This window comes from Lissotriton vulgaris, chromosome 9, assembly GCF_964263255.1.
Source record: "Lissotriton vulgaris chromosome 9, aLisVul1.2, whole genome shotgun sequence".
Taxonomy (NCBI): Eukaryota; Metazoa; Chordata; class Amphibia; order Caudata; family Salamandridae; genus Lissotriton; species Lissotriton vulgaris.
In genome coordinates, this window is record NC_141697.1 from 1117811775 (window position 1) to 1117839427 (window position 27653).

Consider the following 27653-nt stretch of genomic DNA (forward strand, 5'->3'; position numbering starts at 1 on the left):
TCCCTCATTAAATCAGAGTGGCCATTTCTGCCAACACCTCTCTTCCATTTGTCTTACTGTCTGGGAGCAATACACAAAGAGCAACTGGGAAGGACACCTAGTCATGTGACACAGGAACAGGATGCAGGCACCAAATGGTTAGGACAATAAAATGGCAACGTTAAAAAAGTTTTCAGAATTGCGACTTAAAATCCGGTTTTACAATTAAAGATGGCTTTAAATACAATTCCATAAACACCAACCTCGATATTTCTACCTGCTCCCAATTGAATGGTATCACCTAATAAATGTAACATTAACCCAATGATATCCTATCCTCTCACATTAGTGAAAAATGAATATAAGAGTTTTCCATTTTCAGAACATGTAAGCCTTAAAAGTACATGTCCAACTTTTTAAATACATTACACCCAGCCCCCTGGTCTGTGTAGGGCCTACGTTTGCTTATTGTTGCAGTAAACACTAGGTAGATATACCATTTCATACTGACACTTGAGTCTCGGACTGCAAATGTTGCTTAATGGATAGAAACAACTTCCCATTGGGAGAAATTGGGTTGTTGTTTGATGGGTGTGTTAACCCTGCTCAAGTAGCAGTCACGATCCCCATTAGGGTGAACCACAAAAGGAATTAAATGTACTTGTGCCAATTATACTTGTATGTATTAACCCCTTCGATGCTCATGACGAGCTCAGCTCGTCATGCAGTACACTGCTCGTGTGCTCATGACGAGCTCAGCTCGTCATGAACAATGGGAATAAATCAGAAGTTGCACAGAGGGGGAATTGCTGCAGCACTGATGGTGTTAAAAGGGAGGTTTCTGCCTGGCAAGAGGTAAGGTATGCTTCTTGTTTGTTTGTGCTTTGTGCTACTTATTCCAAGACATGATAGCAGCAGGTTTTTCTTAATTGGCACTGGAGTACCTCCATGTTAAGCATGACACTCCTTGTTTCCTGCCCGATAACATCCCTTTTTGAATAATGATTTTCATTTAGGTCACATTCATAGGATACTCCTAATTGATGGGTGATACATTTCCAAGCACATAATAATACATGTTCGGGACCCATTATGCATGAATAGGTATGCATTTTACCATACTTGCACCTATGAACTACTTTTGTAAATTTAAAACATGTGTTGAGCATGTGTCCTGAGCTTATGTCCTGCGCATCCACCATTGTTATTAATATGTATGGATTGGACCCGACCCTAACAATTTTTTGTGCAAGATATTGGAAGTTGTTTTATATAAAGCTTTAGAAAAACAAATAGAAGTCTGTTTCTGAATACCCAAATATTCTGGCTCTTGCATATGCCACAGAGAGATGGGCCATATGGCTGATGCACCCACCACATTATGTAAATGGTGTAACATCAACCCCTGGTGTGCCTCATGCCTAACAACTGCATTGAAATGATGGTAAGACACCTTATATGATATTGGCTCGCACCACTGACCCACATGGACACCCCCACTGTGGATGGAGTTGTGGCTTGGACAGGTACACTTGCTGTAAGGCTTGAAGAAGGAGATGATATAGAGGTGTCTAAAATGGGGCATGTGATGATTGGTACTGATTTATGTTCCTTTGGGGGTCCTCAGGAAAATTACAACATGCACAAGAAACAGAGTCAATTCTTTAGGCATTTGCAGGCTCTGCTTCTTCATGGGTTTACGAATGTACTCAGGTTTAATCCACTGGACTGACAAGTATTAGTGGGAGACAAAGGCAGACACAAGAACATATCCCCATACAAGTCCCTAGCGATCCATATCCCAGAAACTTTTGAGTCGCTATGAGAGATATGGAAGGAAAATGTGGGTTCGGAGTAGGGTGAGAAGTGGAAAGAAGCCAAGATGGCTCCAATGGAGTTTGTGATTGCTACCCAATACAGAATTATCCAATTTTGATATTTACACTGAAGATATATGACCTAACACAAGTTTAGGCTATTTGGAAGGACACCTACTGCCGCATGTCCAAAAGAATAGCTCTTTCATAGTATTTGGACATGCCTATGTCTTCAATGATATTGGGAGTTGTAGTCCATTGGTGGGGGTGGTAGGCCTGACATTGCTGATGACCTGAAGCTTGTGCTACTGCTTATAACCACTGACACAAACACTCATAGATATAAACTGCCATTATGATACATATGCCTGGGGCTGGCCTAACATGACATTGCTGTGCACTTGTGAATAAGCGAACTGCCCAGTATTGAAAAATGGACTTTCAAGAATGGATCCTTCCATTACGTTAGACCCCCCCATTTATGTAGTCAGGCGTTGGCTAAATAGACAGTACAAAATCTGGGGCAAATGGATGAAATTTGAAAGAATCAGCAGAACTGGGAGTCTATCTACTGTGAGCCTTAATGATGCAGAGACGAAATAGTGAGGACTTTATTTATTAACATTCTGTTTGTTGGGTGAGAATGTCAAAACAGAAGTTAATTTGATTCACTGCGATTGTGACTGTGAGATGTGAATTATATGTAAGTGCTGCTCGAGTTTAAAAAGCAATTGCATTGTTTCAAAAAGAATTTGGTGGAAAAACTAATTAACATAAATACAGACTGGTTGAAAATAATAGAACAAACCCCCAATCAAATAACGCAAACATTTTTACATAAATGTACAAAAAAATTATAATTCATAAAAAAATCTCAAAAGAAAAAGTGTGGACCCTATAGCAAATCCCACTTAGGGAACATAATTTTACAATCATAGTATAAAAAAGGGAAGTAGACAAAGGGGAGGCAAAGTGGGCAAAGGCTTACGAACAGGAAGTGAAGGAGGCCCTGCAAAATAGGTAAAAAGTGAGCAGTGCGAGGCACATGGAAAAAGTAATTTAAAAACAAGCATTTACAATGCAATGGTTTTGCCTTTGTTAAAGTTAGAGCTATTGGCATTGCTTTTGACACTCTGCACTCTGAAGCTCCACTCTGAAGCTCCACTCTGCTATAGAACATAGAATGAGTGCATTTGTTGTACTTTGTTAAATTATATTTGCATAGTAACATTTATGTTGTTTTAAATAATAATGCAAAGACAAGATAAGGTTTAACTTTTTTATTTAAGTAAACATATTTATTATTGTATGTAAGCAAATTAAACTGTACTGAAAATACTTTTACATTTTGTATGAAACGTAATTTAGTTATGTTTTTTTAGTTCCATTTACAGTAAAGTTTTGTGTACTTTTTTCAACTTATGGAAATATATCTTGTACAAGCCACTTTTAGATGGATGCAGGCAGCTGCTTTGAAACTTCTTTAAACAACATATACAATGATGTGAAGGTCTTAGAATGCGATTGCATGTATTGTTGGATAACATCAATAAGGCACTTGAGGATGTCACACCGAACCATGCATAAGTACAATATTGCACAGTGACGTTACTAGTTTGTAAAAACCATAACTTCTGAAGAATCCGAAGATTGATGTATAAAATGTTGCATGGATGAATAATGGATGTGTGAAAAGGTGTGTGGATGTGTAAAGGATGGATGGATGTATGGAAGGATGAAAGTGTGGATGGATGCAGGATGGATTGTTGAAAGTGTGAATGGATGAAATGTTGGACGGAAGGACGTATAAAAGAGAATGTAGTTGTATGGATGCATAAAATGTTGCATGGATGAATGATGTATGGATGTGTGAAAAGGTGGTGTGATGAATGATGGGTGGATGGATGAAAGTGTGGGTGAATTGATGTATAGATGAAATGATGGATGTATGAAGGATGGGTGGAAGAATGAAAGGATGGATAGTTAAAGTTGCATGGATGTATGATGCATGCGTGAAAAGCTAGGTGGATAAATAATGTGTGGCTGGATGGATGTGTTGATGTGTGTATAGATTGTGGAATGAAATTTTAAGATGAATGTTGAAAATGTTGCATGGATGAATGATTGATTGATAGTTAAGAAAGTTGTTGGACAAATGATGAGTGAATGGATAGAAGGGTGGATGTGTAAATGATGTATGGATGGAAAGCTGAAAGTGTGGATGGATGTATTGTTAGTAGAATGAAATGGTAGATGAATGTGATGGATGGATGTGTTGAAATTTATGTGGCTGTATGATGGGTGTATGGATTGAAGGGTGGTTGAGTAAAGGATGGATGTATGGAAATGTGAAAGTGTGGCTGGATGAAGGATGGATGAATAAAAGTGTGTATAAAAGGATGCATGGAAGGATAAAAGGGTTGTTGGAAGGACGGATGTAAGAAAAGGTGGATGTATGGATGTATAAAATGTTGCATGGATGAATGATGTATTGATGTATGAAAATGTGTTGTGATGAATGATGGGTGGGTGGATGAAAGTGTGGGTGGATGGATGTATAGATGAAACGTAGGATGGATGGTAGAGTGAAACTATGAATAGTTAAAATGTTGCATGTATGTATGATGTATGTGTGAAAATGTAGGATGCTAAATGATGTGTTGCTGGCTGGATGCGTTGATGTGTATATACATTGGAGACTGAAATTTCCAGATGGATGTTGAATCTGTTGCATGGATGAATGATGTATTGTTGAAAAGGTGGGTGGCCGAATGATGAGTGGATGGATGGGAGGGTGGATGTTTCAAGGATGGATGTATGGATGTAAAGCTGAAAGGGTGTGAATCTATTGTTATTAGAATGAAATGTTAGATAGATGTATTAATAAAAATGTTGCATGAATGATGAATGTATGTGTGAAATTGTAGGTGGCTGTATGATTGTTGGATGTATTGAAGTGTGGCTGAGAAAGTATGGATGGAAAGATGCAAGTGTGGATGGATGAATGAAAGTGTGGATGAAAGGATGTCTTGTAGCATAATAGGGTGGATGAATGGAATAAAACGTGGCTGGATGTATGGTTGGATAAAATATTGCATGGATGAATGATGTATGAAAAGGTGGTGGGATGAATGATGGGTGGCTGGATGTAAGTGTGGGCGTATGAGCATTATCATGTTAGTAGCAGTTCTAATGAATGTTGGATATGTTTTTATTTTCCCATTCTTTAAAAAGGAATAAGACAGATGAATTTGCTACAGAACATAGAATGATTGCATGTTCCAGCTTATTTAAAAAAAAGAATATTGTGCACAGTAACATTTTGTGCATTTTCCTTAATTTGCTATAGAACATAGAATGAGTGCATTTGTTATCGTTTCTTTCAACTAAATTTGCACAGTAACATATTTTATGAAATTTGTAACTAATAATGCACAGAGAAGATACTGTTTGAAAATGTTATTTAAGTAAATATATTGACTATTATTGTATGAAAGCAAAATAAAATTTAATAAATACTGTTTCTTTTTTTATGAACCCTAATTTGAATATTTTTTTTTTTACTTCCATTTACAGTAAAGTATTGTGTCCTTTTTTTCAACTTATGAAAATATATTTTGGACAAGGCACTGTTAGATGGATGCAGGCAGTTGCTTAGAAACTTCTTTAAACAACATATACAATGAAGTCAAGGTCTTAGAAAGTGATTTCACGTTTTGTTGTAAAACATCAATAAGGCATTTTAGGATGCCACAGAACTATGCATAGGAACTATATTGCATAGTGACTTTACTAGTTTGAACAATCCCATAACTTTCGAATAATTTGAAGATTGATGTATAAAATGTCGCATGGATGAATGATGGATGTGTGAAAAGGTGTGTGGATGTGTAAAGGATGGATGTATGGATGGAAGGATGAAAGTGTTGTTGGATGCAGGATGTATTGTTGAAAGTGTGAATGGATGAAAGGATGTGTGGAATGATGAAAGGGTGGACGGAAGAAGGACGGATGTAATAAAAGGTGGATGTATGGATGTATAAAATGTTGAATGGATGAATGATGTATAGAGGTGTGAAAAGGTGGTGTGATGAATGATGGGTGGATGGATGAAAGTGTGTGTGTATTGATGTATAGATGAAACATTGAATGGATGAAGCATGTAGGATGGATGGATGGAAGGATGGATAGTTAAAATGTTGCATGGATGTATGATGTATGAGCGAAAATGTAGGTGGATAAGTATTGTGTGGCTGGATGGATGCGTTGATGTGTGTATAGATTGGGGAATTAATTTTTAAGATAGATGTGAAAAATGTTGCATGGACGAATGATTGATGGATTGGTGAAAATGCTGTTGGACAAATGATGAGTGGATGGATAGAAGTGTGTATGTGTAAAGATGGATGTATGGATGGGAAACTGAAAGTGTGGATGGATGTATTGTTAGTATAATAAATGGTAGATGGATGTATTAATAAAAATGTTGCATGAATGATGGATGTGTGCAAATGTAGGTGGGTGTATGAATTGAAGGGTGGATGTGAAAAGGATGGATGTATGGATAGAAAGATGCAAGTGTGGATGGATGAATAAAAGTGTGGATGAAAGGATGCATGAAAGGATAAAAGGGTGGACGGATGAAGTATGGATGGAAGAAAAGATGGCTGGATGTATGTGTGAAAAGGTGCTGTGGTGAATGATGGGTGGATGCGATGAATGATGTGTGGATGGAGAAAGGGTGGGCGTATGGATGTATAGATGATAGCGTGGATGGATGAAGGATGTATGGATAGGAGGATGAAAGGCTAAATTAAAAGTTGCATGGATGGATGTGTGAAAAGGTAAGTGGATGAATGATGGATGATGAAAGGGTGTGTGGATGGATGTATATTTGGGAGAATGAAATGTTAGATGGATGTATGGATGGAGAAAATGTTGCATGTATGAATGATGTATGAAAAGGTGGTGGGATGAATGATGGGTGGATGGATGAAAATGTGGGCGTATGAGCATTATCATGGGAGTAGCATTTTCAATGAACGTTGTATATGTTTTTATGTTACCATTTTTTCACAATGTATAAGACAGATGAATTTGCTACATAACATCGAATGAGTGCACATGTGGTGTAGCTTCTGTAAAAAAAATTTACACATTAACATTTTTGCATGTCGCTCAATTTGCTATAGAATAATTGCATTTGTTGTAGTCTTTTTAAAGTAAAATTGTCCATTAACATATCTTATGTACTCTGTAAATAATAATGCAAATACAAGATAAAAAGCTTTAAAAAGTTTTATTTAAGTAAATATATATTTAGTATTATTGTTTGCAAGCAAATTAAACTTTAATTAAAATACTGTATTTTTAGCCTTTTTACATAAACATAATTTGAATATCTTCCATTTTGTACTTTTATTTACAGTAAAGTATTGTGTTGTTTTTTACAACTCATGTATTTTTCGTATGTATCCATTTTGTAATATTACATTTACATTTTTTGGCAAGATTGGCATTAGAGCTTCTTGAATGTCGTCAATGTCCGGTGGTATATTGAAGAAGTCCAGTAGAATATTGTTATCTATTTCGACAGATTGTAAATTTTCTGCATTATCAATATGTACATTTAGTGTACTGTGTTCCTGATTCGCAGTTTCTAGCCCATATATAGTCATATTTATTTCTTCTTCTGGTGGTTCTATTTTCTGTGAAGGAAAAAGAATTTAGTTAATTTCATATTTATGAAGTTATTTTATTTCTTTTCTTGTGTTGACCTACGGAAAAATTTCTTGTTATATGCAGTCTTAAATAATGTTAATAAGTAGTGAAGATAGTTTAAGAAAGGATAGATTGTGAGTACGTATAGTGAAAAGGTATAATAGAGGATTATAGACTGTTTTGTAATGTTATAGCTACTTTAGTAAAAATACGTTTTAATAAAGTGGAGAGTATTAGTTAGTTTTATAGTAGTGATTAGTATAATACATAGTATAGCTTAATGCATTTAGATAGAGAGTATTAGAAGCGAGAGTTTGAGTGAATTGTAATTAGTGAATATAGAGTTTGATGGTGTTTTAAAAAGTAGATAGTATAGATTGAGTAGTAGAGCAAGTTATTAATATTTTCATAATTTGTACTTACTTGAAATTGTGTATTCCTTGTTGTGTTTAACATTTTATTGTTGTTAAATTCATGCACTGTCAGGTGCGTCATCTTAATGTAGGATCCAATTTCTATGGGAAAGTCTGTGGCATCTCTCCAAAGAGTAATTTTTACTGAGTCCGTTGTATCTTTCACAGTTATTGATTTAAGTTTTGTATCTTGTCCGGCAATAACAATTGTTTTTATTTCTTCTTCCTGTAAGACAAAATTGGTAATAGAAATTAGAGAGAGCCTGTCAAAGAGAGAGTCTATCAAAGAGAGAGAGAGTCTGTCAAAGAGAGAGAGAGTCTGTCAAAGAGAGAGAGAGTCTGTCAAAGAGAGAGTCTGTCAAATAGAGAGTCTGTCAAAGAGAGAGTCTGTCAAAGAGAGAGAGAGAGAGTCTGTCAAAGAGGGAGAGTCTGTCAAAGAGAGAGAGTCTGTCAAAGAGAGAGAGAGTCTGTCAAAGAGAGAGAGTCTGTCAAAGAGAGAGAGTCTGTCAAAGAGAGAGTTTGTCAGAGAGACAGTCTGTCAAAGAGAGACAGTCTGACAGACTCTCTCTCTCTTTGACAGACTCTCTCTCTCTTTGACAGACTGTCTCTCTTTGACAGACTGTCTCTCTTTGACAGACTGTCTCTCTGACAAACTCTCTCTCTTTGACAGACTCTCTCTCTCTTTGACAGACTCTCTCTCTCTTTGACAAAGAGAGAGAGAGTCTGTCAAAGAGAGAGAGAGTTTGTCAGAGAGACAGTCTGTCAAAGAGAGACAGTCTGTCAAAGAGAGACAGTCTGTTGAAGAAAGTCTGTCAAAGAGAGAGAGTCTGTCAAAGAGAGAGTCAAAGAGAGATAGTCAAAGAGAGAGAGTCTGTCAAAGAAAGAGTCTGTCAAAGAGAGAGAGAGTCTGTCAAAGAGAGAGTCTGTCAAAGAGAGAGAGAGTCTGTCAAAGAGAGAGAGAGTCTGTCAAAGAGACAGAGTCTGTCAAAGAGACAGAGTCTGTCAAAGAGAGAGAGAGTCTGTCAAAGAGAGAGAGAGTCTGTCAAAGAGAGAGAGAGTCTGTCAAAGAGAGAGAGAGTCTGTCAAAGAGAGAGAGTCTGTCAAAGAGAGAGAGTGAGTCAAAGAGAGAGTCAAAGAGAGATAGTCAAAGAGAGTCTGTCAAAGAAAGAGAGAGTCTGTCAAAGAAAGAGAGAGTCTGTCAAAGAGAGAGATAGTCTGTCAAAGAGAGAGATAGTCTGTCAAAGAGAGAGAGAGTCTGTCAAAGAGAGAAAGTCTGTCAAAGAGAGAGAGAGTCTGTCAAAGAGAGGGAGTCAAAGAGAGTTAAAGAGAGTCAAAGAGAGAGAGTCTGTCAAAGAGAGAGAGTCTGCTCAAAGAGAGAGAGAGTCTGTCAAAGAGAGAGAGAGTCTGTCAAAGAGAGAGAGTCTGTCAAAGAGAGAGAGAGTCTGTGAAAGAGGGAGTCAAAGAGGGAGTCAAAGAGAGAGTCAAAGAGAGAGTCAAAGAGAGAGTCAAAGAGAGAGTCAAAGAGAGAGTTAAAGAGAGAGTCAAAGAGAGAGTCAAAGAGAGAGTCAAAGAGAGTCAAAGAGAGAGAGTCTGTCAAAGAGAGAGAGTTTGTTCAAAGAGAGAGAGAGTCTGCTTTAAAGAGAGAGAGTGTCAAAGAGAGAGGGTCTGTCAAAGAGAGAGAGAGTCTGTCAAAGAGAGAGAGAGTCTGTCAAAGAGGGAGTCAAAGAGGGAGTCAAAGAGAGAGTCAAAGAGAGAGTCAAAGAGAGAGTCAAAGAGAGAGTCAAAGAGAGAGTCAAAGAGAGTCAAAGAGAGAGAGTCTGTCAAAGAGAGAGAGTCTGTTCAAAGAGAGAGAGAGTCTGTCAAAGATAGAGAGAGTCTGTAAAGAGAGAGAGAGTCTGTCAAAGAGGGAGTCAAAGAGAGAGTCAAAGAGAGAGTCAAAGAGAGAGTCAAAGAGAGTCAAAGAGAGAGTCAAAGAGAGTCAAAGAGAGAGTCAAAGAGAGTCAAAGAGAGAGTCAAAGAGAGAGAGTCTGTCAAAGAGAGAGAGTTGTCAAAGAGAGAGAGAGTGTCAAAGAGAGAGAGAGGCTGTCAAAGAGAGAGAGAGTCTGTCAAAGAGAGAGAGAGTCTGTCAAAGAGAGAGAGAGTCTGTCAAAGAGAGAGAGAGTGTCAAAGAGAGAGAGAGTCTGTCAAAGAGAGAGAGAGAGTCTGTCAAAGAGAGAGAGAGTCTGTCAAAGAGAGAGTCTGTCAAAGAGAGAGAGAGTCTGTCAAAGAGAGAGAGAGTCTGTCAAAGAGAGAGAGAGTCTGTTAAAGAGAGAGAGAGTCTGTCAAAGAGAGAGAGAGGGAGTCAAAGAGAGAGTCAAAGAGAGAGTGAAAGAGAGAGAGTCTGTCAAAGAGAGAGAGTCTGTCAAAGAGAGAGAGAGTCTGTCAAAGAGAGAGAGAGTCTGTCAAAGAGAGAGAGAGGCTGTCAAAGAGAGAGAGAGGCTGCCAAAGAGAGAGAGAGTGTCAAAGAGAGAGAGTCTGTCAAAGAGAGAGAGAGTCTGTCAAAGAGAGAGAGAGTCTGTGAAAGAGAGAGAGAGTCTGTCAAAGAGAGAGAGTGTGTGAAAGAGAGAGAGAGTCTGTCAAAGAGAGAGAGAGTCTGTCAAAGAGAGAGAGAGTCTGTCAAAGAGCGAGAGAGTCTGTCAAAGAGCGAGAGAGTCTGTCAAAGAGGGAGACTTTGTCAAAGAGTGAGAGTTTGTCAAAGGTGTAAGTATTGTGTGCAAGAGTTTTTGGTACATAGTGTGCGTGTAAAAGGGTGAGTGTTTTTTTTTTTTTATAAGCTTACCTCAGCAATAGTCCCAGAAATGCTCATTAATGAGCGTAGTGAAGCTGCTTTAACTGTTTTTATCGGTGATATTGGTGGAGCAGGGGGTTGTAGGATATATTGTGCCTCCTGTATTATTTCTTGAGGTATAGATAAGGGCATCATGCGTGATAGTTTCGTTTGTTTCGTGATGATAATCACATTGTTTTTGGCTAAGAAATTGCGAATCATAATAGCTTGTCCTTCTTTAGTTTGCTGGTAAAATGGCTCATTGTAGCACGTTGCTTTAATGCAACTACTTTCATCAGCTAGAGCTAGATGATACATGACTTTGTGCTCTTGTTTAGCATTTGTATAGTTTGTTTTTGTCGAACATTTTATTACGTTGGCTCGGATTGTTTTTTGGTAAGGTTTGTTGTCTTCATGTTTCATTTTTTTGAGGTCTTCTATGGAAATCATCTGAAATGAGAGAAAATGTTAGTACACATTCTGAGCATAAATTTTTCCCCTTTTGCTATTACCTGTAATAAAATAGCATGTTAATGAAGTGGTTGCATTTTAAACTGCCACCCATAATGCTTTGTGATCACTATAATATGATTCTAATGTACCGTAGTGCATGATGTTGTCATTAGTATAGATGTGATCTAGTGTAGAATTGTAGTCTGTTGTGTATTGTTGTATTTTATGCTGGCATTGAAATTGCTGCAGCATATATTCTAATAGCAAAGTTCTGTTTGGTGACATTTGTGTTAAATCTATATTGAAGTCTCCCATGATGACATATTTTGAATTTGGATACAAGTAAATTATGCTACTTAAAGCTTGTAATAATGTCTGCAAAAGTACATGTGGTGGTTTGTACAGTATAATAAATAAGTATTCTGAATCATTAAGATGCTGAGTGAAAATTAAAAAGTCAATTTCGTGTTGTGTTTGATATATTGGCGATAAAAGCATGTTTTTTTTGTAGTAAATGGCAATACCATGCTTAGTGTGCTGGTTGTGAAATTTATCAAATAATACTAGGTGATATTGTTCTATTAAGAACGTATTCTTATCTGCTTTTCTAGTTGTGTTGATTTCAGTGAGGCATATAATATCACTGTTCATGATATTTTTGTCTGATTTCATAGCAGTGTAATTTCTTTGCAAGGACCGTATGTTATGGACAATTATATTACACTGTTGTCTATAGCTATCTAATTGTGGTACTGATATTTGTAATAGCATGTGTGTTCTTAAACGTGTCATTTCTTCATGCACTTTTGGATGTACAGCTATTTTGTCTTGCTGAAAGTTTCTAATGTATATGTTGTCTAAAGATTTAGCTCTGCTTAAAGCTACATAATGTAGATGATGTACTTTACTGTTGTTAAAGTGAATGTAAATGGGCTCAATTGTTTCTCCTTGTGTTCTATGTATAGTTCTTGCAGATGATTGTCTCAATGGGAATTGTTTGCGTATAATAGTTATAAATTTCTGTGTATATTGGAAATGCCGTGTAATAGCATGAATGGGTGTCCAATGAGGCAAAATATTACTGTGATATATGTGTTTGTTTTCTTGTCTTGTTAATTTGCCTACTGTTTCTTTATCAAAATTAATCCAAATTACATTTGGGCTGTTATTGATAGTTTCTACAAATTCTACTATACCTGTTGCACCATTTGTTAAACCATCATTGACATTTATATTGTTAGTTAAATCATATCTTAATTGCAATGCAATATGTAATATTGATGGCAGGCTCATTGTTTTAGTAGAATCTGTGGGCAACTGTTTGAGTATTTTTTTTTACTGCTTCACTTAAGTCTGCTGCAACTGTATCTATTGCTGTAGCTGTGTAAACTGGGTAATGGGTTATATGTTCTAATAAAACTGCATTATTTATGCTATTGACTTCATTGTTAGTTCCCATAATGTAAGGGATCGTTTTGCTAATGTTTTCAGGTGGCTCTATTTCTCGTGTTTTTATCTGTATAATATCCTCATTTGTTTGTTTCCCTTCTCTTAATCTGTTTAGTAGTTGAGCAAATGGCAAGTCATTTTGTTGTCTCATTATTTTAGTCAACTCAAATAACTTGAAATGTGTCTGCCATAAATTAGTACTTACTGGCCTATATGAATGTTTTGGGTTGTCAAATATGTATGGGTCAACAACTGGCTTCAATTGGTAAAAGTCTCCAATTGCTAAAATAGATATTCCGCCAAAAGGGAGATCAGACATTTTTATCTCTTGCAATCTATTATGTATAAAGTTGAATACATTAGCCCCTACCATTGATATTTCATCAATTATTAGCAATTTAAGATGCATTAGCTGACCTTGTAGTGTGCTTCTATTCTCATGAGTTAGCTGTCTATGAGTTAGTGTTTGTGAAATAGGTATTTTAAAAGTACTATGTAGTGTTTGTCCTTGAATGTTATGTGCTGCTTTGCCAGTTGGAGCTGTAAGCAATACATATATGTTATCTGGGTTTTCTCCTGCTTTTGTATTGTAATAACGTACTAATGTTTGGTAAAGTGCTGTTATAAGGAAACTTTTGCCTACTCCTGCACCACCTGTACAAAATGTGTAGCATGGTGTTTCTTTTGTTTTAACCCAATGCAAATGATGATATATAAAGTTAAGTTGTTCTGCTGTTAGATTTTGCATTATACTATCATATTGTTCTTTTGGCATTATGTTATTGCTTATTGATTCTTCTCTACTTGTACTTCTAATCCCTAAATCAAATGATAGGTCATACAATGGGTTTTCATTATTTTGCACTTCATGGAATATGGTGTTATCTTCTTCTGTATCTATTGGTGGTAGCAATGTATCTAATATACTAGTTTCATTGCTATTAGTTGTTAGTTGTTTATTATGTTTATTATATTTATTATGGTTTGAATCAACTGCATTTTTAAGTTCTAGATAGCGTTCATAATAAGTTTCCTTGTTATTAATTATATTATGTTCATTTCGCCATGGGTAAAAAAGCATGAGCAATTCTCTATAGTGTTTTTCTGAGTCATTTTTGATGTTAAATCTGCAATAGCGAATTACTCTTGCTTTTTTTCTTTTTATGCAGTTTGTTTCGTCTACTAAATTTATCTCAAGTTCTTCGTCATCTGAGCTATGAAAGTTATTTTCAATAAGGAAATTGTCATGGCCTGTTTCTTCTTTTCCTTTACATTTTTTCTTTTCATTATACATAGATGCATAGTCAGCTAATGTACATGTTTCTAATTTTACAGGGCGTTTACTATACCTGACTATAATATTATCATATTGTATTTTACAAGACTCATGTGGTAAAGAATTGATAGTTTCGATGTCTTTTAATAAGTATGTACGCTTTTCATTAGGACTTGTATTGATAAATACAAAAGATCTTGAACTTTTCCGTAAAGGAATTTGTAGTATTAGATATGCTGCTTCTTGTGCACTTATTTCTGTACAGTTTAAGAATTTGTTCCCTATATGCTTAAGTTGTTCTTTAATACTTGGATTGGCATGTACTTCTTTAGCAGCTTGGGCAATTAGTTTGCTCATTCCTCGCTGTGATTTACTAATGTATGAAACAATATACACAGCACATGCATATGCATCTAAGATGTATTGTATATCTATGTTTGCTTGCCATGCTTTCAAAATAGTTGGATTGTAGTTATTTATAAAGCATTCAGCTGGTGTCCTTTTCAAGAAAATAGTATTTTTTTTGTATAATAGATTGTATACATAAAGTATATTGTTTTAGATCTATGTTCATTGAATGTAAAAACTGTTCAAAAGTATAATTTGAAAATTCTTGGCTATTTATAGTTAGATGTATTAGTTCAATTTGCTGTAAGAGCTCGTTATTTGTTTTGTCTAGCTCTATTGGTTCTAGTATAAAAGTTTCAGGCATTGGATATCTGGGATAATGATATTTGCATGTTCTTTTATGTTTGATACGGCAGTTTTTGGTATGGCCGTGTCTTTGTAGAGGTAGTAAAGACTCTATATCTGGTTCTTCTGTTTTTGCACATGTAACATACTTATTTATGAAAGTAGTGACTTCATTTCTATCAGAAGTTTCATATAGTGGAGCATTTTCTATCCATAGTATAGCATGTATATGTGGTGATCCCCGTTGTTGGAATTCCACTCTATAAAAGTAATCAATAATTTTGCCAATTGGATTACTTTCATGCAATAAAACAGAATTAAATAATTTCCGAACTTGGAAGTCAAAATGTCTTGCACATGTAATGGGATTCTGCTGTATTAATTTGCATTTTGTTTCCCATGACATATTGTTAAATTCTTCTTTTGTGCATTCTGGTCTCTTTTCTGTACGTAATAATATGTTAATTAAGTGATACCATTTCGTTTCTGCAGCAGATAAAGTTAAAAAAAATGTTGGTAATCCTAATTGTCTAATCATAGCAAAGAGGTCTTTTTTGCATTGCTCCCAATATGGTGGTGAACTACGGATAGTTTTAAGTATTTTGTATCCTTCATTATACTGCAAAATTGTATCTAATTTATTCTTTATGTCTTTGGCAGTTATAATGTTTCCATTATTAAAGTATTTCCTAAGAGATATAAATATTTTGCTCTGTAATTGTTTAATGTGTAATGTTTTTAATTTAAAGAAAAGATTAGTAACACACTTTGCTACTCTTAGATCATTACTTCTTACTTCTGATTGACAGATTGTGCTGTAATGTATTGGGACATGCCTTTCTTCATTAGTCGGCCTTCGTTTTCCGCAAAATATAGTTGGGAATGCCAAATATTCAGAATCTTTGTCTTCATACAGGCCTCTTGGTGTGTTATATTCTGCAGGTGCTAAACTTAAAATATTATTTGTTTCTGTAGTAATAGTTTCATTATCTAACATAGTATCTAAATTTCCTGCTGGAATGTTGTCTGAGGAATCTGACGTATTACTTGTATCTGAAGTCTCATCACAAGAATGTATATCTTGTGTTGTATAATCCCAATCTTTATTAATAGTGATTCCATATTCTTGAAACAAAGTGCTTGTAGTGGCTAAATATAAAGCTGCACGTTTAACTTTGTTTGGTCTAACATTTTCATAATGGGTATAAGATTTATAACTTAATTTCCTTTTTAATTTTATTGGAATCTTCATGTTATCATTAATTTGCCTTGGTAAAACAGTTACTGTTGTCATAACGTCTGCAGGGACATTTACTACTGCACCTGATAGAGATTTTTGGAATCCACGTGGTAATGTTCTAATTTGTAAAAAAGGTATTCTTGGCGATACTAATCTTTCTTCTAAGTTATGCAACTGTAAGACTGCTGGGATATCAGGAAATGTCATCCCATTATATACTGAACATGGAGGTATTTTGTCTTTAGATATATATGTGTAACATGTTCTGCATATCTCATTTGTTCTGTATTTGCTAATATTACATTCTATGAATTTAGCTCTCTTACTAATACTGTGTGTATTTTGAAGACTTTGCTTATGCCATAGTTGATTGCAAATAGTGCAAGTGTACTCGGGTCCATATCGTATTTCTTCCTGAAATATCCTAATTATCTCATTTGTTGTTTGACCTGCTATATGTCTATGATTAGGTTCATTCTCTTTGTTTTGTGTCCGTTTTCTTTTTCTATTACTGTTTATTTCTAGGATTTCTATATTGGTTGGTTGAATTAGTGATTCAACATCAGCTGTTAATGTGTTTATTATCTCAGTATTGTTAAGAGCTATGTGTGAAGCTAAATAACTGTCTTCTGTTACATGCAGTCTATTGTCCTGACTATTGCTGTTTTGTGTGTTTATTATTGTATTTTCTACTTGTAAGTTATTCGAAGGAATTTCCCCTAATGCATTTATAGATATATGTGTCGTATGCACATATATGCTTTTTCTAGACTTTACATTTCCTTGTTTATGATTCCGTTGTGTTTGGTGTAATCCTTTTTTGCTAATTGTTGTTATGTTCACTGTAGTTAAATCTAAAGTAATACTCTCCGAATTAGTAATTTGTTCTCTATTGCCTAACTTTAGGATGTATTCTATAATAAGATTAATAGAGTCAATTTGGATAGCAATACATGTTCCATTAGGATGTTGTATTGCATTTTCATTTTGGCTATGTGAATCAAATAGAGAGTATGTATGTATAGTTTTGAAGACTGAAATTATATATCTACCTATAGAGATCAATATACCAGTTTGTGAATTAATTGTAGAAGTTAATGCAGATATAAATTTACTATGTAAAGTTTGTGCTGATTTTGTTAGTTCCTCGCTAAAGCATTTTTTGAGCTTTGTAGAATAGATTATGTCATTGCTAACTATGTAATTTGGTAACTTTAGAGGTTGCATACAATCTTGTTCATCGACAGAGTGCATTTCATTGTACAAAGCATCTCCAAGATTCATAATACAGTGCAAGTCTACACTATCCCAAATATATGCTGGTTTACAGTAGTTCTTTAGAATAGCAAATATACTATTTTGAAGACAATGTGTATAGTGAATACTTTTATCACTATGTGGTTTTTTTTCCTGTGGATGTGTGTTATGTAAAAAGGGAATTTCTTGTGGTGTTTGTGTTAAAATATTTGAATCTATATTGGTATTATTTGTGCTACTTTCCTTGTTCTGCAATGTGCTATTGTGTATATTATCATGAAGTAAACTGTCATTACTTCCAGTAATAAGTTTATATGTATTATAGTAATCACTTGAATATGTGTTTGTATGTACATTACTTGTGTTTATTGTTTGTTGTACATTTATGTGTGTGTTATTAATGTCATTAGTAGAATATGTGTTGGTATTTAAATTACTTGCTGGTATTGTTTGTTGTACATTTATGTGTGTGCTATTAATATGTTGTCTTTCTGTGTTGCTCTTAAGTGTTTTCTTAAGTATACTTGCATATGTGTCAGTAGGAGTAGTCTCTTCTGGTGTATTAGTATATTGTGTTGTGCTGATCTGCTTGCTGTTCTTTTTAGATTGATTATTAGGCCCTGTTGTAGTGAGAATTGCACAGGAATACGTACTAGTACTAGGAGTATTATCTAAAAATGCTAATGGCTGTTCCTTATTCCAAAAAGTTTTTTTTTTAGATTGACATCTCTGAATGATTTTTTTGGCATTTTCTATACGCATTTCAAATGCTTGTGTGAAAATTTTTTCACTACCTTTAGTAGAATACACATAAATTTTTTTCGGTGCTACTGCATTCTTATTTTTTTCATGACGCACCATTGCTTTTTGAAGTGATTCTTTTGTAATTGTACTTATTTGTATTGGAGTTAATTCATACGGCACACAATTCATGTTTGGTTTCTTAAGATAGTGTGCCAGATTAGTGATGTACTCTAGAAGTTTTTCAAATGTGAACTGTATAGTAATACATGTTCCATTTGGATGAGGCATTCCAGTGTTATCACGACTATGTGAGTCAAATACAAAGTACGAATCATTTTTCTTAAAAATGGAAATAACATAAATTTCCATGCAAAGTATAACACCGGAGTTGGAATCAAGTGCAGGTTTTAATATTTTGTTGAGATTTGGAAACGAAGGGTCACATTGTTGTAATATGTCTCCATAATAAGGTTCTTTAAGTTTAAGAGAATAGATAGTAGTATTGTGTTCAATAAAATTTGGTAACTCATCTGGATGCCTAAGTTGTTCGCTATTAAGTAAATGCATATCTATATATAAAGCATCACCTAATTTCATAATGTAATGCAAGTCTTCTTTAGTCCATGTATGTGCATCTTTGTAATAGTTGTGTATAATTGCAAAAGTACTATTTGGCAAGCATTGAAAACCTCTAGAATTGCATGTAAATTTGTCATGACCTTGATGATAATCTGCTGTTAGTATTTGCATCTTAGCTAAGCTAATTTATGAAATAATTTGATATCGCTACAGTATTGCTAGATTTTTTTGTTATACGCGAGTCTTTTTTCGTTCTCTCTCTCTTATTTAATCTCTATATATATATATTTATATATATATATATATATATATTTATATATATATATATATCTTTTGCTAATTTATATTTGTTTTGTAGTTAACTATAATGCAACAATTAATTGAACACTATTTTTATGCTTTGTATTTTAGGTAGCAGCTTTAGATGTATTTTGTTTACAATTTTAGTGATGTACTAGCTATAAGTTATACTATTAGCATATATATATATATATATATATATATATATATATATATATATATATATATATATATATATATATTGGATATATATATATTTGGATATATTTATATGTATATATATATAATTATTTTACTGTTAAATATATTCCAAGTTACAGGTTGGTAGCTTATTTAAAAAACATACTTCTAATTGTATATATTTCCAAACAATTAGCAATTGTCTTTATAAAAGAAATAATTTTCAATGGTAAGTATATAAATATATATATATAATTATTTTTATAACTAATTATATATATGATTAGGTCACGTTTTTTTTTCTCTAAATCCACTCTATTGTTGTTTTGGACTTGTTTTATAGTTGGAGCTGGTAGCAAAATAAAAAGCAATTAGTTTTACTTTTTTGTGAACTAATTTTTTTTCTTAAGATTAATGTTACCTATGGAAATCTTCTATATGATATTTTCTAATTATAAGTATATACTATATATATATATATATATATATATATATATATATATATATATATATATATATATATATATATATGTGTGTGTGTGTGTGTTGATATATGTGTCTTATTTTTTTCCTTGCTCTTTCTATACTTACAAGTCAATACAGAAGCAAAATAGATACTTTTACCGTGATGGTGTTTTCACTGATGTTGTGTCAAACAATTCTGAACGTCTGATGTTATTCAATCAATTGGCAATCTAATGAAGAATGAAACAAGCATTAATATTGAGTTTACATATTTATATAATAAAAGAGAGATGGAGGGCAGGAAAAAGAGATGTTAATAAAGAGGGGTGGTTAGGCAATATTGAGAGTAGTGGAAAGATGAAGAGAAAGATAAGGAAAAGAGAGAAGTATGATAAGGAAGAGAGGATATAGAAGTGTAGAAAGGAAGCTAAAAAAAAATAGAAATGTAAATTACACGATGTCATTTTTATTAGAAGTTGTAAAGAGTGTATTGGATGCATTGTTTGTAATTTTAAGCAAGTACAAAGGAATAGGAGAGGTAGTGAGATTAAGGAACACTTAATCCCTTGTTAAATCTAAATAAACAAGAGAAGAGACGTTAAATAAATCTGAAATTGCCACAGAGACTGAGTGATGCAACTGGGGAATTGCACACTCACTTTAGGTGGAAAAGAAAGCCCTCACACACCGACCTAGTCAGTGTCATGCTTCATCATTGGGCCCCACCAAAGAGGCCGAATGCCTCTTTGGTGTGCTACGACGCCAGAAGACTGCGGAGCAGGTTTTGTGAAAAAGGCATGTTGTGAGTTTTATAATTAAAACTGCCTAATGTGCAAGTAAAAATCTATAATTCTTGATGCTTAGTACACAAATGAAAGAGTTATGTGTCTGAATTTAATGCCCAAGGTAATGGATTTGTTAATTTAAAATACTAATTAGTCAGTCAACATGTTTCATCTTTTACAGTTGTTTACATTTACTTAGGCATTTATAATGACAGAATTATACCCCGGCGGTATGGACTCTCTAATCGCCCACCCTGACCTGGGGGCGTGAAAGTGAAAATATCATAAAAATGATTTAGTGCATAAAAAAAGGGGGAAGAGCAATTGCTCATTCCAAAAATACTCCTAATTGCGGAGTGTTTGTGCACCTGTAAAAGAAATAACAGACAAACATATAAAACTTTCACACAATTAGTTGTAAATATAAGTCATTGCGTTTGTCCAGGGTGTTCTATAGTTGTTGCATAGTGTTCCTAAATAAACACTATAGTTAACATCATCTATATATCTATATAGCCTTATAGGGATGGTCACACTAACTTAGTAAAGTGAAGTGGATAAATGTGTGTAAAGCACACAAAGTAGCTAGAAAGTGTTGATGAAGAGAGAAGACACATAAGAGAGATCAAGAGAGCTAGAAAGCAAGAAGAGAAGTAAGTGCAGAATGGAGTGAGAAGATAGCAAATAAAAAGTGCAAGATAGAAAGTGAAGACAAGATGGAGACGTAGATAGAGAGTGAAGGCAGGAAGGAGAGAGGGCATGAGAGAGAGAGAAAAAGGGAGGGTAGGATGTAGGGCATGAGCAAGAAGGAGGAATGGATGGAAGAAGGTGCAGGAGCAAGAGGGCCAGCTCAGTGTTGTAAAGACTTTCAGGTAAGCAATTTTGTGTTTTGTAAAGCTGATAATACTGTCACTTTGAATGCGCCGAATGTGACAAAATTTATTTTTCTTTTGTTGCAGTATTTGACAGCAGGGTTGGGCAAGTATTTCTTGTTGCCATTTTGTCTTGAGATCTTTTGCTCACTGTCTCAGTGTCCATGGTGCAAGGACCCCCATAGAGATAGATGTAGATGGAGGGCAGTAAAGAAGAGAGCAGTTGGAAGAGTGGGCAAGAGGAAGAGTGATAGCAAAGGGGAAAAAAGCGGAGATGGAGATAAAGAGAATAATGATAGATAAGGAGGGAGAGAAAGAGTGGATGCAGAGAGTGAGCAAGAGGAAGAAACAGATAAAAGATAGAAAAGAGAGAAAGTTAAAGGGATAAAACAGGGAGAATGTGCAAGAGAGAAGAATAGTAGATAGGGAGGAAGAGAGGGAGGAAGAGAGAGGGAAGACGAAAAGTAAGTGTACAATGGAGCGAGAAGATAGGAAACAAAGAGTGCAAGATAGTAACTATTTCCGGTCGGCATTTTGTCTTGGGATCCATGGCTCGCTGTCTCCATGGCACAAGGGATTTCAGGTATGCGTTTTAAATTGTAATGTAATTAGTATTTCTCTTACAGGTGTTTAACTATTTTGTTTATATTCTTATAATATGTTTTTTTTGGGGCTGTTCTCTCTAGTGTTTCCGTGTTGGGTCTCCTCCTTGGCGTAACAACTTTCAGGTAAGCGATGTGTTTTGTAACAAAAAAATGACTGTCTCTTTTGAATGACCGGATTTTTTTTAAGTTTGAAAAGGATTTTTTGACTTAATTCTACCCTTACGTTTCTTTGTCTTTTTTTTCTCTTCCTCCCTATGTACTATTTTTCTCTTGCACTTGCTCCCTCTTTTATCCTTTTAACTTTCTCTTTTTTATCTTTTTTTTCTATTGCTCACTCTCTGCATACTCTCTCTTGCTTTATCTATCCTTATTCTTTATCTCCCTCTCCTTTCTGCTTTTTTTTCCCTTTGCCATCACTCTTCCTCTTGCCCCCTCTTCCAACTGCTCTCTTCTTACTGCCCTCCATCTACATCTCTCTCTATGGGGGTCCTTGCACCATGGAGACTGAGACAGTGAGCCAAAGAGTGCAAGATATAAAGAGAAGACAAGATGAGGACAGAGATGGAGAGTGAAGGCAGGAAGGAGATAAAACGCAGGAGTAAGAAGAAAGACAGAAGGTTAAGGAAGAGTAAGAAGTAGGGCATGGGCAAGAGGGAGGGAGAGAGAGCAGATGGAAGAGGGTGCAGGAGAGAGGGATGGTAGAGAGAAAAGAAAGCATAAAGGAGATAGAGAGAAGAATGATAGATAGGGAGGAAGAGGAACACGGAGAGTATTAGAAAGAGGAAAATAAAATAAAAAGGAGAGTGCAGGACAGAGAAGCATGATAGATAGAAAAGGAGCTAGAAGAAAGGAGAGAGCAGATGGAATAGGGGGCAGGAAGAAGGAAGAGAGCATAAAGGAGAGATATATAGAGAAGAATGAATAAAGAAGTAATTAAAAAAAAGGAAGAGAGAGTGCCAAGAAAGAACGGAGTATGCAGAGAGGAGGTGAAAAGAAGATAGAGAAAGATAAGTAAGAGTGCCGAAAATAGAAGTATGATAGATAAGGAAGTAGAGAGGATGCAAGATAAATGGAGATCATGAGAGAGAACGTAGAAAGGGAGAAAAGACTGCAGAATGGAGGCAGAGGGCAAAAAATATAAGGAGTGCAAGATGGAAAGGCAGAACAACATAGGGAAGGAGATAGAGAGTGAAAGTCACAGAGTGCAAAAGGAAGAGCAAGAAAGAGAGAGAAAGCAGGAGTTAAAGGGAGGGTGTGCATGAGCAAGAAAGAATTAAGAAGGGAGCAGTTGGAAGAGGGGGCAAGAGGGAGAGTGATGGCAAAGGGAAAATAGCAGAAGGGAGATAAAAAAAGAATCATGATAGAGAGGGAGGAAGAAGGAAGGAGAGAGAGCAGATGGAATAGGGGTCAAGAGTAAGAAGAAAGAGAGCAAAAAGGAGAGAGAAAAGAGAAGAGAGTGCAGAATGGAGTCAGAGGGCAAGAAAGAGGAGTGCAAGATGGAAATGTAGCACAATATAGGGAAGGAGATAGAAAGTGAAAGTAAGAGAGAGGGCAAAAGGGAGAGCAAGGGAGAGAAAGAAAAAGCATGATGTAAAGAGAGGGATGGAAGAAAGAAGGTGAGAGGGTAGATGAAGAAAAGCACAAGAGTGTGAATATAAGATGGAGTGGGCAAAATAAAGAGAAATAAAGAAGGAATACAAGATAGCGACATAAGGAGCAGAGAAAGAAAGGAGAGAGATGGAAAGGGTATGCAAGAAGAAGAGAGGGGCAAAAGGTAAGAGAGCAACAGGGAGAGAGATAAAGATCGAAGGAATAGGAAGAGAGGGCAGGAGAGATAAGCATGATAGAAAAGGATGGAGAGAGCAAGCAGAAAGGAGAAAGGACGCAGGGCGCAAAGGGAGCAGCTTTTTTGCGCAGGCCAAAACCTAATGAGAACTGTAGTGTGAGTTTGGGTCGGCCCTCGTCATTCATTGTCTGGCTCCATAAATTGAGCCTAGCCATTGGACGAGGGGCCTGTCCGTCAATTTAAAGCAGACTCAGGGGCGTTCAGGATTCTTTGGCTTTTGCCGACAAAACGACGCCGGGAACGCCCCCGATTCTGGCCTATATTTACAACAAGGGGTGGTGAGGGACAGAGTCTCTGAATTAAACAGAATACTCTCACCCAGTCAAGAGATCAGGGCTAGATCCAACACCGTTTTTTAGCTCACTGCACCATCCCAGTTTCAGAACCTGGCTGTATGCAAATTAGTCTGTTCCTGTCCCAGTGCATGATGGGAACAGGGCAAACCAAACTACAAAAGCCAATTCTTACACTGGGAAGGAAACAAGCTACCGGGGACCGGTTTCTGGCATTTCAGCCTCTTCGGCCCGGCTTGCTTGAATCCTGATGGTGCAATGAGCAAGGGACTCACATCTGAGCATACCCTTCCACGCTTAGGGTGGACAAAAATATTTACAACAAGGGGTGGTGAGGGACAGAGTCTCTGAATTAAACAGAATACTCTCACCCAGTCAAGAGATCAGGGCTAGATCCAACACCGTTTTTTAGCTCACTGCACCATCCCAGTTTCAGAACCTGGCTGTATGCAAATTAGTCTGTTCCTGTCCCAGTGCATGATGGGAACAGGGCAAACCAAACTACAAAAGCCAATTCTTACACTGGGAAGGAAACAAGCTACCGGGGACCGGTTTCTGGCATTTCAGCCTCTTCGGCCCGGCTTGCTTGAATCCTGATGGTGCAATGAGCAAGGGACTCACATCTGAGCATACCCTTCCACGCTTAGGGTGGACAAAAATATTTACAACAAGGGGTGGTGAGGGACAGAGTCTCTGAATTAAACAGAATACTCTCACCCAGTCAAGAGATCAGGGCTAGATCCAACACCGTTTTTTAGCTCACTGCACCATCCCAGTTTCAGAACCTGGCTGTATGCAAATTAGTCTGTTCCTGTCCCAGTGCATGATGGGAACAGGGCAAACCAAACTACAAAAGCCAATTCTTACACTGGGAAGGAAACAAGCTACCGGGGACCGGTTTCTGGCATTTCAGCCTCTTCGGCCCGGCTTGCTTGAATCCTGATGGTGCAATGAGCAAGGGACTCACATCTGAGCATACCCTTCCACGCTTAGGGTGGACAAAAATATTTACAACAAGGGGTGGTGAGGGACAGAGTCTCTGAATTAAACAGAATACTCTCACCCAGTCAAGAGATCAGGGCTAGATCCAACACCGTTTTTTTAGCTCACTGCACCATCCCAGTTTCAGAACCTGGCTGTATGCAAATTAGTCTGTTCCTGTCCCAGTGCATGATGGGAACAGGGCAAACCAAACTACAAAAGCCAATTCTTACACTGGGAAGGAAACAAGCTACCGGGGACCGGTTTCTGGCATTTCAGCCTCTTCGGCCCGGCTTGCTTGAATCCTGATGGTGCAATGAGCAAGGGACTCACATCTGAGCCATCTCAGATCTCAGACATGAGTCCCTTTCTCACTGCTCCATCAGGATTCAAGCAAGCCGGGCCGAAGAGGCTGAAATGCCAGAAACCGGTCCCCGGTAGCTTGTCTCCTTTCTGGTAAAGAATTGGCTTGGTAGTTTAGTCTGCCCTGTTCCCATGATGCACTGGGCCAGGGACAGACTGATTTGCATATAGCCAGATTCTGAGCTGGGATGGGGCAGTGAGATAAATAACGGTGATGGATCAAGCCCTGATCTTTGGACTGGGTAAGAGTGGTCTGCTCAATTCAGACACTCTGTTCATCACCACCCCCTTTTGTAACCCGATTCTGGCCTGGCATTGCCGGGACCTGCCTTTGATGACGTATCAGGTTTCTTTGTCTGTGGCGGAACAAATTGCAGGTAAGCGATGGTGTCTTTTGTAATATAAATGACTGTCTCTTTTGAATGCCCCAGCTGAAATGTTTAATGACGTATTTTTTGTTGTTGTTCTCTGCAGGTATTTGGCGACGGCACGGTGGGGGTAACAATTTCCGGTCTGTATCCTTGGCTCACTGTCTGTCTCCGTCTCCATGGTACAAGGGATTTCTTGCAGGTAAGAGATGGTGTCTTTTAAGGACAGAGATGGAGAGTGAAGGCAGGAAGGAGATAATACGCAGGAGTAAGAAGAAAGGCAGAAGGTAAAGGAAGAGTAAGAAGTAGGGCATGAGCAAGGAGGGAGGGAGAGAGAGCAGATGGAAGAGGGTGCAGGAGAGAGGGATGGTAGAGAGAAAAGAAAGCATAAAAGAGATAGAGAGAAGAATGAAAGATAGGGAGGAAGAGGAACACAGAGAGTATTAGAAAAGAAGGAGAGTGCAGGACAGAGAAGCAGAAATAAAGAAGGAATACAAGATAGCGACATAAGGAGGAGAGAAAGAAAGGAGAGAGATGGAAAGAGTATGCAAGAAGAAGAGAGGGGCAAAAGGTAAGAGCATGCGGGAGAGAGATAAAGATAGGAATAGGAAAAGAGATGGCAGGAGAGATAAGCATGATAGAAAAGGGAGAGGGGAAGCAGAAAGGAGAAAGGACGCAGGAAATAGAGAGATAAAGAATGAATTCAAGAGACAGCTACATCTAGGAAGTAGAGAAAGAAAGGAGAGAGATGAAAAGGTATGCAAGAAGAAGAGAGGGGCAAAAGGTAAGAGAGCAAGAGGGAGAGAGATAAAGATAGAAGGAATAGGAAAAGAGAGGGAAGGAGAGATAAGCATAATAGATAAGTAGGGAGAGAGCAAGCATAAGTAGAGAGAGCAAGCCGAGACGCAAGATAGAAAGAGCATGAGAGAGAAGGTAAGGAGGAGTAAAAGTGAGAGCAGAATAGAGTGAGTAAAAGAAAGTGCATGATAGAAAGAAAGAGAAGAGGGGAATACAGGAGAGAGTGTAGAAGAGAAAGGATGCAAAAGAGGGAGAGGAAAAAAAGAAGGAAAGTAGGAGAAAGTGACGAAAAAATAGAGCAGGAGTAAATAAAATAGAAAGACTGCTGCCAAAATCATGAAGGAGATGCAGAGTAAATGCAAGAGAGAGGAAAGGCAAGAATGCAAAATTGAAAGGGAAGGCAAGAGAAGGAGATGTATATATGTTGCATGTGCTGTCTCAGTATCTAAGCATTTGCTGCAGGATGTGGAAGAAGATATAGGGTGTGTGTAGAGACGTTGAACAAAGTCTTGGTTATAAGTTTTCCTTTAGTTTTGACCTCTCTCTTGATTACGACCTCACCAGTGCAGCTTTCATCTCCAAACTAAATTAAATGTTGTTTATGAGGCAAACTTTTGTGTATATCCAGCAAAGAATGCCAAGTACAGACAAAAAGAACAAAGTCTTAGTTATAAGTTTTCCTTTAGCTTTGACCTCTCTCCTGATTACGACCTCACCAGTGCTGCTTTCATCTCCAAACTAAATTAAATGTTGTTTATGAGGCAAACTTTTGTGTATAACTATCTAGCAAAGAATGCCCAGTACAGACAGGAAGTACTACCCAAAAATGTCTAAAGTAAAATAAGTTTTAAGTATGAACGTACCGTGTTGAATGAACGAATTTGAAAGATGTGTCCTCGATGGGGCAGTTGCACCAAATGGCAAATTGTTTGTCCTGTAAAAGTAAAATATACTGTTAGCAAAAGATTGAAAAGAGTGAGGACATTTGTGTGAAGTATATTAGAAGTTGTAAATAGAGAATTAGAAGCACTATGTATTATAGAGTAACTAGTATAGTAGTAAAGACTATAAAGTAGCAAGGTGGAAAGAGATAGAGGTCAGGAAGAAGAGAGAGATGGATAGAAAGAGGGGAGGATAGGCAAAAAGAGAAGGAGTGAAAATAAAAAAGGAGAAGGATGATGAACAGTGCAAGTTAAAAAGAAGCTTGATAAGGAGAGAACGCAAAGTGAAAAGACGACAAAGATAAAGACAAAAATAAAGAAGTAAGAGAGTGCAGGAAATAGAAGTATGATAGATAGATAAAGAGTGAAGCATAATAGAGAGGGAGCAAGAAGGAAGGAGAGAGCAGCTGGTAATTGAAAAAAGGAAGA

At 36.6% G+C, this 27653-nt stretch overlaps 1 long non-coding RNA gene across 1 annotated transcript; it reads right to left on the reverse strand.

The window, feature by feature from the left end:
- Positions 1-8093: 8093 nt before the first annotated feature.
- Positions 8094-27218, reverse strand: LOC147692887 (uncharacterized). Its single transcript, XR_015299846.1, has 4 exons — positions 27147-27218; positions 19532-19602; positions 10749-11186; positions 8094-8156 (listed from the first exon to the last, which is right to left on the reverse strand). It is a non-coding gene; the product is annotated as an uncharacterized LOC147692887 (long non-coding RNA).
- Between the last annotated feature and the right edge of the window lie 435 nt (positions 27219-27653).